The following is an 11,821-nucleotide window of genomic DNA, read 5'->3' as shown; positions in this document are numbered from 1 at the left end:
TCTAACCACTGCGCCACCTCAGCTCTTTATTATCTTCTATATTAGAAGATGCATCTTCTTTAATAAAGGTGAGATGAGTAGAATGCTTCTTCTTGAGGATTTTTGGCACTAATGCTACTATAACGCTACTATAATTCATTGAGGTTTATCTCTCATTTTCTTTCCTCAGTTACGACTTATGGCCTTTCATGTCTCCACTTTTTGTCTCCGTTTCTGCTCCGCAAACCAAACATTGCCCCTCTTGCTTTGAAATGTGGAAAAACGGATCCATCCACTTTGATCTTGTCCGCGTGGTTGACAAAACTCAACCTGTTTCAATTTCAATCTAGGAAAAGCTTCCTTAGGTTGATAGAGGGTTTTGAAGAATTTGAAAGCAGAGTAGATCGATGGAAAGCTATAAATAAGAAAGAACCAACAAAGGAGGTGGAACCGGAAAACTGGGAAGTATGGAAATAATTGAAGAGACTTCACACGGGTACAAGATCCAGAGCAGGGGTGGGTTCCTGCCAGTTCTAACCTCTTCTATAGAAGAGGTTCCACAAATCTACAGTACCGTTTAGAACCGGTTACAGCTCCCTCCCCCCCGCCCGTCCGCACATCATCAAGATGAAGAGAGAGAGGAGGAATTCTGGGAGTTGAAGTCCACAAGTCTTAAAGCTGTCAAGTTTGAACACCCCTGGGGTTTTTTCTAAAGGGTTAGGGGTGCAAGGGTCTTGTAACTTGACAGCTTTAAGACTTGCAGGATTCAATGCCAGAGTTCCTGAGCCAACATAACTGGAGGAGGAATTCTGGGAGTTGAAGTCCGCAAGTCTTAAAGCTGTCAAGTTTGAACACCCCTGGGTTTTTTTTCCCCTAAAGGGTTAGGAGTGCAAGGGTCTTGTAACTTGACAGCTTTAAGACTTGCGTGCTTCAAATGCCAGAGTTTCTGAGCCAACATTTTGGTTGCTAAGCAAGAGCGTTGTTAAGTGAGTTTCACCACATTTTACAAGTTGGCCACGGCCATCCAGTCACATGTCCGGCAAGCCACTCCCACCCGGTCACATGTCCAGCAAGCCACTCCCACAAAGCAGGCCGCACCTACAGAAGAGATTCTAAAAAATTTTGAAATCCACCACTGATCCAGAGACACTCTGAAGAAATGAGACTATCCAATTCCTTCTGCTCTTTGCGATTGTAGTGACACACAGACAACAATACAGATGTGTATCTGCCCTTTGTGCCCTGATCAGTATACATTCCAGGACCTCGTGGCAGTGTGATGAAACATAATTTATGCTGCCATTGTCTGGGCAAAATCTGTTTAATTTGTGCATATTTTAATCTTGTCGTTTGTATTTTAAACTTTATGCCATAGAGTCACCCTTATTATAATTGTGATGCTTCTGACATGAATAAACAATCAAATTTGTATTTGTATTTGTATTTTATTAAATTTATATGCCGCCCTTTTCCCTGGGGGACTCAGGGCGGCTCACAACTCAAGAGGGGAGGGACCGGAGTAAACATTTTCCAAAGGGGTAGAAAAATGAAAATAATTATCGCAATCTGGACCCACAGCAAGGTTGCTCACAGTGAATTTTGAAGTCTGAGTGACACGAGCATTTTCTGGTATCTTGATGGGGGTTGGTATTTTGTTCCTAACCACTTTCTGTCTTCCCAGTACTGATGGTGCACATCTTTCTGAATTTTTTGAAGTACTCTTCATTCCTAACCTGTAATTACTCTATCAGTCATTTCCTCCCGGCTTTGTTAAGGGCACACAGTGCCAATCTAAAGAAAATTAATGAAAGACCCAGAATTTCCTTCGCGTACTTCGAAAGGCAGCGTTTTATTCGCTTAAGATGGTGCCAGTTTTCCCGAAATGTAAATAAGGTTAATGGGATACACGGAGGATCTAGAAGAATGTAGAATTCCTTTTTTTTTTTCCCCCTCTCCCTTTTTCTTGTGTGTGTAAGAAAATCCCGTGGCTTTTGGCTTTTCAGAAAATGCATTCCGTTGCTAAACTGATTTCCAGCCTCGGTAAAGAGAAACAGACATGTAAAATTGGCAGGCGTTTATTTCGTTTCTAAGATTTGAACCCAGTCTTTTCTTTATGGAGGCATCTGTGGTTTTTTCCTTTCTTGCAAGCATCCTTTTGATCAACCTTACCCTGCGCTCCAGGTTGAGAAAGCAAGCTTTGCCGTTTGACGAATGTACGTGTCCCCGGATAATATTGCAGGGTATTATATGGGTCGGTCACCAGAAAGAGAGTTTTTGTCTTCTGAGCTTTTGAACTCGTGCTTGAGCCCATGCTCAGGGAACTTCTCTCTAGCACAATGGCCCTCAACCGTTTGGGATACCAGGGACTAGTTCCTTGGAAAAAGGTTTTTCTTTTTTTTTTCCCAATCAAACTTTCATTTTTTATATTCTTCAGACATATCCAAGGTGGCGCAGTGGTTAAATGCAGCACTGCAGGCTACTGCTAGATCAGCAGGTCAGCGGTTCAAATCTCACCGGCTCAGGGTTGACTCAGCCTTCCATCCTTCCGGTATATAAGTCTAACTGCTATTGCTATTGCTATTATTCTATTTTCCCTTATCCTTCATCTCTTACCCACTTCCGAACCTTTAATCTTATTTTCTTTTTAGTTTTCCTCCCATATTTGTCCCTTTGGGTACCAGGGACAAGTTCCATGGAGAAAGGTTTTTCCTGTGGACAGGTGGTGGCGTGGTTTTGGGTGCTGCCTGCACCTGTGGATGGTGTTGTGGCCACGTCGGAAGATATGCGGAGAACGCCAGCCCACAAAATCGCCAAGTGCCACCATCACCATGGATCAGGCAAGGGTTTTCTATTGTTCTAGATCTGTGGGACGAGGGGGGATTATGTTATAGCAATAGCAGTTAGACTTATATACCGCTTCATAGGGCTTTCAGCCCTCTCTAAGCGGTTTACAGAGTCAGCATATCGCCCCCACAGTCTGGGTCCTCATTTCATCCACCTCGGAAGGATGGAAGGCTGAGTCAACCTTGAGCCGGTGAGATTTGAACCGCCGAACTGCAGATAGCAGTCAGCTGAAGTGGCCTGCAGTACTGCACTCTAACCACTGCGCCACCTCGGCTCATGTTATGTCTCTTTAAGGGATTACGCTCACATTCCTGGATGGTTTCTTGTCTCAAATCGGGAGGAAATCACTACCAATTTTGGCTATTGTGGTCGGAGGTGGAGGGAATTCTGGAGCCATTGCCTAAGTTAGCTTCCAGCCTTCCTCCTGATTTTCTTTTTTATTATTATTTCTCCAAGATGATGGATTGGGCTTCAGTTTCTCCACTGAGAAGGTCTTCCAAAAAGAAAGGCCTCCAGGCTCATGAAATGTAGGTCCTGCGATTATCCACCTCGTCTAAAAAAAACACAAAAAACCCCCCAGGCTGGTAGCGAGCAATGTTTTGTCTGTGCACATTCCCCAAAGCGAGGGCACATTCCATAGCAGAACTGAAACTCGGAGCTGGTGGTAGAGAGACAACCGATGTGGAGAAGATAATTGAAGGCAGAAAGCAAATGTGGGTAAACCTCGTGGGTTATGGGGTGGGGTGGGGACAAGGAGAGAGAAGCACATCTATTGGTGCTCCGGCAAAGAATTCACCACTGGAATGTACAGTATGTAGCGGTTTTTGATTAACTTCCATCCTGACCAGCAAAGGCTAAGCTTACCATTACGGTACTAGGAGATGGGCGAACTTGCAGGCTGAACGAAGAGCTGCTAAACTTTTTGAGCTGCTGTGAAATAATCAAGCAGTCCCATCAGTTTATTAGTCTTAGACCAGAGATGAGGACAAATAAAAATGCTCAGTAAATATAGATTTAAAAATGCTAGGATGAAATAATAAATAACAACTAGAATCTAAAATAAAACCCAGTCTGTCAATTATACATGGTTTAACTCAGGGGTAGTCAACCTTTTCATACCTACCGCCCACTTTTGTATCTCTGTTAGTAGTAAAATTTTCTAACCGCCCACCGGTTCCGCAGTCATGGTGATTTATAAAGTAGGGAAGTCAATTAAATTAAAAAAAGGAAAATGCTTCAGTATCGGACAAAACCCCTACCGCCCACCATGAAAGCTGGAACGCCCACAAGTGGGCGGTAGGGATCAGGTTGACTACCACTGGTTTAACTATACATACATACATACATACATACATACATACATACATACATACATACACTATTATGTATACTAAGATCCTGAGCTTGTTGATTGAAAGTTTGGCAGTTCTGTGTTTGAATCCCTAGCACCGCGTAACGGAGTGAGCTCCCGTTACTTGTCCCAGCTTCTGCCAAACTAAAATGCAAGTAAAAAAATAGGAACCGCCTTTGGTGGGAAGGTAACAGCGTTCTGCGCACCTTCGGCGTTGAGTCATGCTGGCTACAGGACCACAGAAATGTTTTCGGACAGCACTGGCTCTTTGGCTTTGAAACGGAGATGAGCACCGCCCCCTAGAGTCGGGAACGACTAGGACACATGTGCAGGGGAACATTTCCCTTTAGCTTTAAGGAGCATGGGACCCACAGTCTACACTTCCCCTGAGCCGCAGGAGTGGAGCCTCTCCATTAATGCAGTGACGTCCAGCCTTTCGACCTCCGCGGCTCTCGCTCCAGCCTTGTCCGGGCTCCTCCTCAGCAGGCCTGCCGGAGCTCTGGAAGAAAGTGGCGGGAGCCGAGGCTGGCCACTCGGGGCTTGGAAGGGGGAGCGGAATGCGGGTCCTCCGCTGCCAGAAAGTCCGGGGAGGGAAGCGGGGCTGGCCCATTTCCTCCTGGGGCTGCTTGGAGAGGGAATGTCTGAAATAGTACAGGGTCTTCTGCTTGAGTAGGGGGTTGGACTAGAAGACCTCCAAGATCCCTTCCCACTCTTATTAATCTACATTGGGGGTTCATCCCAATGGTCATCTTGCATCCCATAATCACCCAGCAGCTGCCTCTGGGAATCTCTCAAGGTGGAGACCAAAGCAGGAGCTACTGCCCACTCTATGTCTCTTTCCATTAGGAAGGAGAGAGTGACCAATATGAGCCGCGGTGGCGCAGTGGTTAGAGTACAGTACTGCAGGCTACTTCTGCTGATCGCCGACTGCCAGCAGTTTGGCAGTTCGAATCTCATCAGGCTCAAGGTTGACTCAGCCTTCCATCCTTCCGAGGCGGGTAAAATGAAGACCCAGATTGTTGGGGGCAAGAGGCTGACTCTGTAAACCCCTTAGAGGGGGCTGTAAAAGCACTATGAAGCGGTGTATAAGTCTTAAGTGCTGGAAGGAAGGAAGGAAGGAAGGAAGGAAGGAAGGAAGGAAGGAAGGAAGGAAGGAAGGAAGGACGGACCACGGTGACGCAGTGTTTAGAATGCAGTCTTGTAGGCTAATTCTGCCAACTGCCAACGGTTTGATTCCAGCAAGCTCAAGGTTGACTCAGCCTTCCATCCTTCCAAGGTGGGTAAAATGAGGACCTAGATTGTTGGGGCAGGAGGCTGACTCTGTAACCCGCTTAGAGGGGGCTGTAAAAGCACTATGAAGAGGTGTATGTCTTAAGTGCTGGAAGGAAGGAAGGGAGGGAGGGAGGGAGGGAGGGAGGGAGGGAGGGAGGAAGGAAGGAAGGAAGGAAGGAAGGAAGGAAGGAAGGAAGGAAGGAAGGAAGGAAGGAAGGGACCATGGTGACGCAGTGACTAGAATGCAGTCTTGTAGGCTAATTCTGCCACTGCCAACAGTTTGATTCCAGCAAGCTCAAGATTGACTCAGCCTTCCATCCTTCTGAGGTGGGTAAAATGAGGACCCTGATTGTTGGGGGCAGGAGGCTGACTCTGTGAACCACTTAGAAAGGGCTGTAAAGCACTGTGAAGCAGTATATAAGTCTAAGTGCTATTGCTATTCCTTCCTTCCTTTCCTCCCTCCTTCCCTCCTTTCCTCTCTAATTCCTTCTCATTCTCTTTCTTGGCGGCACAGTGCTTACAACATCGCATTGCAGGCTAACCTTGCCCACTGTCAGGAGTTCGATCCTGACCGGCTCAAAGTTAATTCATCCTTCCAAGGTTGGGGAAAATGAGGACCCACTGTCAGGAGTTTGATCCTGTCTGGCTCAAGGTTGTGCTATTGCTATTGCTAAAAGCTCTCAGGCACACCTTAGACCTAAGGTAGGCATTCTCTCAAATTTATTGCAATTCGTGGACGGTGTTCGATAGATACGGCCTGAACCAACTGAGTGTCACATTGAACAGCATTTCATGTATGGTTAAGCGTAGCACACAACCTTCATTGGCCTTCGACCACAGCGGATAAACTCAACTCTGGGAGTTGGAAACCCTTCCCTTGCCTGAATAATAAAATAAACTATCTCTGTTGCATGGATGCTATAGAAGGAACAGACGGTGAGAGGTACTGTTGCAGGCAGGCCCAGCTCTCCCCTCACCCCCCACCGCCCAGCCCTCAAGTGCCCAAAATATAATTAGGAACCCCTCCTGAGTAAATATGGTTTGACCTCCAAATGAGCATTAAGCAACTGGGAACTTTCCATATGCAACGCGCCAGATGGTTCAAAGCAAGCTTTGCTAGTTGGACTAAGCCCGGCTGTCAGAAAGTAGCTTGTGTGTGTGTTGGATTAAAGTTCCCTAGCGATGCAATTTTTATGACAGTCGGCTCTGAAGTGAGCCCTCCTGAATTCAATGGGTCTATTTTGGATGTGAATGGGTTTGGAATGGCAATCTTGGGTGCTTGTGTAACCTAACATTTCCCCCCCACTCCTCCGGCTTCTGTTGCTGGCAGAACCAAACCAAACACCATTGTGCAGACTAGCGCAGTGGTTCCCAAACTCGGCAACTTTAAGACTTGTGGACTTCAATTCTGGGAGTTGAAGTCCACAAGTCTTAAAGTTGCCAAGTTTGGGAACCACTGGACTAGAGCATTAAAGGTAAAAGGGTTAATCTTCTCTAGGACTCAGTGGTGGGTTTCAAAAATTTTTAGAACCTCTTCTGTAGGTGTGGCCTGCTTTGTGGGAGTGGCTTGCCAGCCATGTGACTGGGTGGGCGCGGCCAACTTGTAAAATGTGGTGAAACTTACTTAACAACGCTCTTGCTTAGCAACCAAAATGTTGGCTCAGAAACTCTGGCATTTGAAGCACGCAAGTCAAGTTACAAGACCCTTGCACCCCTAACCCTTTAGGAAAAAAAACCCAGGGGTGTTCAAACTTGACAGCTTTAAGACTTGTGGACTTCAACTCCCAGAATTCCTCCTCCAGTCATGCTGGCTCAGGAACGCTGGCATTTGAAGCACGCAAGTCTTAAAGCTGTCAAGTTACAAGATCCTTGCACCCCTAACCCTTTAGAAAAAAACCCCAGGGGTGTTCAAACTTGACAGCTTTAAGACTTGTGGACTTCAACTCCCAGAATTCCTCCTCCAGTCATGCTGGCTCAGGAACTCTGGCATTTGAAGCACGCAAGTCTTAAAGCTGTCAAGTTACAAAACCCTTGCACTCCTAACCCTTTAGAAAAAAAAACCCCAGGGGTGTTCAAACTTGACAGCTTTAAGACTTGTGGACTTCAACTCCCAGAATTCCTCCTCTCGCTCTTCAGCTTGATGATGTGCAGACAGGCGGGGGGAGGGAGCTGGAACCGGTTCTAAACGGCACTGTAGATTTGTGGAACCTCTTCTATAGAAGAGGTGAGAACTGGCAGGAACTCATCCCTGCTAGGACCGACCAGTTGGATCTGGCATTGGCTTAAAATGTTGCATGAACCCAACCACCATGGAAAGCCAAAGTCCATGACTTCGCAGTCACACCAAATTTGGGGTGTTAATTTTTTTTAAAAACCCCAATAAGTAGGAAAGCTAGAACTCCAGTTGTTGTGTCGAAGAGATGCTGGCACGGGTCCTTCTTCGCTGAAGGAGATTTGAGGAGATCAATCGAAGCACCAGGATGAATCAAGCCACCAAGCCTCAGGGAGCCCCAAGGTCAGTCCCCAACAATTCAAAGAGATCTCCTACAAACAGAGGTTTCCCTAAGTCACATCAGAGGCCTGGCTCGGCAGAATGAAGCCTTGTCCTAGACGCCAGCTGGAATCCTTCGGGACAGCCCTTGGCAGCTGCCGTATTCATTAGGAAAACCAAAATAATGATCAAGTCTCTCTACCTTTTTCTGAAGCTCAGATGGATTTTCAACCATGATTACATTTCACTAACTGACAGCTGAGAAACAGAAGGACCGAGAGAGACACCCTCTCAGCTGCTCTCTTTGGAGATGGGGGGGAGAGGATGTTAAGGGCTCTTTGGCTTCCCAAATGTGAATGAAAAACCTAGCAAGTCAATACAGTGGCTGGGTGAGTTCAAAGGGTCTCCACGCAACAAAGCAACAATGGGGCACTGGTGATTATTATGGGATGCAACCCAGGACAGGGCAGATCAAATGCTCAGCAGATGGCGGAGGGCTCTTGCCGAGTTTCTCGTTTCTCGTTGCCTTTTTGACCTACCCAAACCACACCGTTTATAACCAATTCCTTCCACAAAAATGCACTGGCAATCAACCGTCCTCTGGATGCTTCAAGGAAGTGGAGGGTTGACAAGGCAGCAGTCTGGAGTTGCTAAAAAGCAACATTTCTTAAAAGTCTCCTCTTAATCGTCTGGAAGGCTCTCACGTTGGACGTCGGCTCCTGTCTAGCTGAGAAACTGATGGGGATGGTGGCTTGTAAGCCATGGTTTAGGCCAGGGGTAGTCAATCTTTTTATACCTACTGCCAGAGGTGGGTTCCTACCAGTTCGCACCAGTTCGGTAGAACCGGTTCGTCAAATTTTTGAAACCCAACACACACACACACACACAGAAAGAGAAAGAAAGGGAAAAAAAGAAAGAAAAAAGAGAGAGATGAAAGAAAAAAAGGAAAAAGGGACAGAGACAAAAGGAAGGAAAAAAGAGAGAGAAAACATATGGCTGGCAAGCCACTCCCACCAGGTCACATGGCTGGCAAGCCACTCCCACAAAGGAGGCCACACCCATAGAGTAGGTTCGAAAATTTTTTGAAACCCACCACTGCCTACCGCCCACTTTTGTATCTCTGTTAGTAGTAAAATTTGCTAACCTCCCACCGGTTCCACATTAATGGCGATTTATAAAGTAGGGAAGTAACTTTATAAAAGTTATAAAGCAGAGTTACAGCAAACCCCTACCGCCCACCATGAAAGCTGGAACGTCCACTCGTGGGCGATAGGGACCAGGTTGACTACCACTGGTTTAGGCAGAGCAGTGGTGGGTTTCAAAATTTTTTCGAACCTACTCTGTGGGTGTGGCCTCCTTTGTGGGAGTGGCATGTGACCTGGTGGGAGTGGCTTGCCAGCCATGTGTTTTCTCTCTCTCTCTCTTTTTTCCTTCCTTTTGTCTCTCTGTCCCTTTTTCCTTTTTTTCTTTCATCTCTCTCTCTCTTTTTCTTTCTTTTTTTTCTTTCTTTTTCTTTCTCTCTCTGTGTGTGTGTGTGTTGGGTTTCAAAAATTTGACGAACTGGTTCTACCGAACTGGTGCGAACTGGTAGGAACCCACCTCTGAGGCAGAGGCAGGTTGCTACCGGTTAGCACTAGTTTGGGTGAAAGGGAAGTGGTAATTGCGACTGGGTCACCAAACTGGGAGAGCAGGCTGGCCACGCCCCTGAACCGGTTCCCTGGTCGCCCATGCCATTGCCAGCATTGATTTTTTTGGTGTTGTTGTATGTTTTGCACATGCGTAGAACAATTTATAGGCAACTGTACATGCGCAAGCAAAGCGGGGGCAAAGCAAACTGGCAGCAACACCCCCCCCCCGGTGTTTAGGGCTCACCCTAGTGCACAACTCAGGTTAACTATTCGTTTGAGGGATAGGCATGTACCAGGGGTGGGATGCTGCTGATTTAGCAACCAGTTTGGTAAGCACACGCTTCGTGCATGTGCTGTTTGGGGGCTCAAAAATGGCCCGGAAAACAGCCTGAAAAGGATCCTAAACGCCCCCAAAATAAGCAATTTTTGGACCATTTTCTGGGCTGTTTTCAGGCTGAAAATGGCCCCAAAACAGGCATGCTCACGCCGGCCAGCTGGTCTTTTGGGCTCCGGCATATGCATGCACGCACATGCACACATGTTCTGGTTTGGGCATTTGGTGCTGAACTGGTTCACCAACAATGGTATAGGGACAGAGAGACAAAAGGAAGGGAAGAGAGGGAGGGAGGGAGGGAGGGAGGGAGGGAGGGAGGGAGAGAGAGAGAGAGAGAGAGAGAGAGAGAGAGAGAGAGAGAGAAAGAAAGAAAGAAAGAAAGAAAGAAAAAGAAAGAAAGAAAACACATTGCTGGCAAGCCACTCCCACCAGGTCACATGGCCGGCAAGCCACTCCCACCAGGTCACATGGCCGGCAAGCCACTCCCACAAAGGAGGCCACACCCACAGAGTAGGTTCCAAAATTTTTTGAAACCCACCACTGACTAGGGGAGACATGATGGAAGTCTTCCAATATCTCAGGGGTTGCCACAAAGAAGAGGGAGTCAAGCTATTCTCCAAAGAACCCGAGGGTAGAACAAGAAGCAATGGGTGGAAACTAATCAAAGAGAGAAACAACTTAGAACTAAGGAGGAATTTCCTGACAGTGAGGACAATTAATCAGTGGAACAACTTGACTCCAGAAGTTGTGAATGCCCCAACACTGGAAGTCTTTAAGAGGATGTTGGATAACCATTTGTCTGAAGTGGTGTAGGGTTTCCTGCCTAAGCAGGGGGTTGGACTAGAAGACCTCCAAAGTCCCTTCCAACTCTGTTATCCCGTTAATCCATTACTTTGCATTTTTTTAAGTCCTTGCTTTCTCTGTCACCTCTCTGTTGGATGACCAACTCCCTGCTCTTCCCCTCATCTCTTGCGGTAGGGGGGAAAGAATGAAAATTGAGCAAAAAAGACTCTTAATGTGGAGCTCCAGAGGGCATCTTATCGCGGGTCTCCTCCTGCACAGTCCTCCTGGATAAAGACCAGGGTGATGAGAAATGGCTCCATTTCTTGAGCCCTATAGGATGCTCTCCAACTATTTGATCCTTGACCTGACCCAAAGTTCATTTCCAGATTTCTTTTTCAAGGATGTTTTCTAACTTTAAAAAATAATCAATCCAACGAGAAACTGAGTTCCTGCCAAGGAATGTGTTTAACCTCCAGCCTGATCTTTTATTTCCAAGAAACGGTCTCAGGCTCCTCCTTGTATCCCTTCAGGCCTTTTTAGGAAATAAAAAGAAAATAAAATATCTGTAATGGAGGGCTCTATTTGAAAGCACTCCCCCCTCCCCTCGGCTTGTCAAGAAAACCAAACAATTTGGAATTTTCTGGGGGAAATTGGGAATTTTCTGGGGAAAATTGGGAATTTTCTGGGGAAAAAGGATGGTAAAGGATTCAATGCCTATGGATTGTCTCGTTGTTCCAGCTCACTGTTTTCCCAAAGGTGTTTTTTTCCCCCCCAAAAGGAAGCCGGACTCTTGTTTTTCCTTCTCATTCAAGAAGCTTCTTCAGTCCTTCAGTTCAGGGTTCAACGTTCTACTTGGCTTTCTGCTCCACGAAGCTGGACTGGCCAGGCCCACCGTAAAACCACAAAATGAGCCATGGTAGCGCAGTGGTTAGAGTGCGGTATTGCAGGCTACTTCTGCTGCCTGCCGGCTGCCTGCCATTTGGCAGTTCGAATCTCACCAAGCTCAAGGTTGACTCAGCCTTCCATCCTTCCAAGGTGGGTAAAATGTGGAGCCGGATGGTTGGGGGCAATAAGCTGACTCTCTAAACCGCTTAGAGAGGGCTGTAAAGCACCGTGAAGCGGTACAGCAATAGCAGTTA

This window comes from Thamnophis elegans, chromosome 16, assembly GCF_009769535.1.
Source record: "Thamnophis elegans isolate rThaEle1 chromosome 16, rThaEle1.pri, whole genome shotgun sequence".
Lineage (NCBI taxonomy): Eukaryota > Metazoa > Chordata > Lepidosauria > Squamata > Colubridae > Thamnophis > Thamnophis elegans.
This window is presented reverse-complemented; position numbering follows the sequence as displayed.